At 40.4% G+C, this 2,500-nt stretch overlaps 1 protein-coding gene across 1 annotated transcript in view; it reads right to left on the bottom strand.

The window, feature by feature from the left end:
• Window positions 1-2,500, bottom strand: part of ZFPM2 (zinc finger protein, FOG family member 2) — a 331,407-nt gene that overhangs the window by 61,728 nt on the left and 267,179 nt on the right. The window lies entirely within an intron of this gene.

Raw genomic sequence — 2,500 nt, forward strand, 5'->3', positions numbered from 1 at the left:
TCCCTTCCTTATTTCTATCATATCTGCAGTTACTTCCACCACAACTTGGTTGTTTGGCACAGGAGGCCTAGCTTTTTTTTTTTTTTTTTAAATATTTTATTGATTTTTTACAGAGAGGAAGGGAGAGAGATAGAAAGCTAGAAACATCGATGAGAGAGAAACATCGAACAGCTGCCTCCTGCACATCTCCTATCGGGGATGTGCCCGCAACCCAGGTACATGCCCTTGACCGGAATCGAACCTGGGACCTTTCAGTCCGCAGGCCGATGCTCTGTCCACTGAGCCAAACCGGTTTCGGCTATACTCGGCATTTTATTCCACATTATGGAAGATATTAATAAATGCCAACTGCTTGTCCTGTGTTCTTATTGAAAAAAATCTTTACTTTTACTAGCTTGTTTTAAAGGATGCCAAACCAGCTCTTTGAGAATGTGATATTCATTGTGGCCAGGTTAATGCCATAAATTAAACTATTTGGAAGAATACCAGAGGCTCAAGGTGAAAGCCATTCATACTGAGATGAATATTAACTTGGCAAAGGTTTTTAAATGTCTAAACTGCAGAGGTCTAGAAGTTTACAGAGGTATATTTTATTCAGGTAAATGTTGCTTTTATGGTCTCTATACATAGAGATGCCACTTTAGTTCATAGATATATATATCAGCATCTGCATTGTGCTTTGATTTCTACTTTAGTTCATTACAATTTTAACCATCACGGCCTAGTGAAATTTCACAATTCTACCCATAACACATTTTGGATGCCTTTAAAGCGATTCAAAATGTGCAGTTATGATAAAATGATCACCAAATGCTTTTGGAGGTTATCTCCTTGTGGGGTGATATCTTCCTACATCTATAAATTCATAAGTCTCATGCTAAAGGAGCATGCTCAAATTTATTGAATATGTAAAAAGTAGTCACAGAAACCCCAAAAGAGAACTGTAAGAGGCTCCTTGAAGACTCAACACCAAAGTGAGGAGAGTAGAGTGATTTCCAAAATTAAAATAGAAGGAGGGTCAACATGCATTGCCTCGATGAGTAGAGATGCTGAATAAAACTCTTTTTTTAATTAAAAAAATATTTTATTGACTTTTTATTTTATTTTATTTTTTTATTTTTATTTTTTTTTACAGAGAGGAAGGGAGAGAGATAGAGAGTTAGAAACATTGATCAGCTGCCTCCTGCACACTCCCTCCTGGGGATGTGCCCACAACCAAGGTACATGCCCTTGACCAGAATTGAACCTGGGACCCTTGAGTCTGCAGGCTGACGCTCTATCCACTGAGCCAAACCGGTTAGGGCATTGAATAAAACTCTTAAGTGACAACCTCTTCCAACTTTAAATCTCTGATTTATCAAGTATTGAGAATGGCAGGATAGGAGCCAAATAAGCGATAGTGTATACATCAGCCATTAGACCAGTGCAGACTGAAAAGCCTATGTATTAGGAATCGCAACTTTAGTGACGCCTACCAAGTGGAGGATTTGCCCGTCGCTGTCATCTAAATATTTCTCTACAGACAGCAGTGCAATATACTTTTCCTGAAACTCCACTTGCTTAACAAGAGAAAAATAACACCCTTGATCATCCTTTGATTATTTTGGAATTTCCTGGTAATGTAAACACTTAGAAAATGTTGCTTATAAACGGATATGTACAATTATTTGTAAATATGATTTCAATGTATGGTGAAATAAAATGGCTCAAATGCAAGGTTATTGCTGGGGAAGGGGAGGGACATGAGTAATAGCTAGTGGGGTTCTAGAGAAACACATTGTAACTGTTTTTTTGTTTTTTGCACTTATTTGGATAAAATTATTTTAAATGGACGTTAAGCACAACCCTGTGGAAGCAAAAATGTCAGAGGAGCTGTGTAGCCTAAAGTGGATACATGAGATAGAGGAGGCATGGGTTTGCAGCCTCCTGGCTTCTGGCTGGCACCAGCATTTTCTTTTGCTCCTCCAGGTGGCCTATTACTGTTGCAAAATGTCCTACAATGTCTTTGCTAAGCGCTCAAGACAACAAAGCCCATGTGTATTTCCTTTATAGCGTACAAGAGGCCCAGTGCATGAAATTCATGCACGGGTAGGGTCCCTAGCAACTGCCAGCTGCCGGCCAGGGCCTCCCTTCCCATGGTTGGCCAGCCGGCCGGCCCCACCCCCTGGTTGAAATCCTAGTGGAGGGGACAATTTGCATATTAGGCTTTTATTATATATGATGATAACAGACTAGGAATCTAAGGATTTAAATCCTGACCCGTACAACTGGAGTGGAAATAGCCGGCCGGCCCCACCCCCTTGTTGAACTCCCAGTGGAGGGGACAATCTGCATATTAGTCTTTTGTTATATAAGATGATAACAGACTAGGGATCTAAGGATTAAAATCCTGACCCGTACAACTGGAGTGGAAATAGGGATCGAAGAGTGGCCGCTTGGTGAGGCGGGGGTGCTGTGCATAAAACAGGTGTTAAACACAAAATAGAATCTCATCTACAGA

The sequence above is a fragment of the Myotis davidii genome, unplaced genomic scaffold (assembly GCF_000327345.1).
Source record: "Myotis davidii unplaced genomic scaffold, ASM32734v1 scaffold497, whole genome shotgun sequence".
NCBI lineage: Eukaryota > Metazoa > Chordata > Mammalia > Chiroptera > Vespertilionidae > Myotis > Myotis davidii.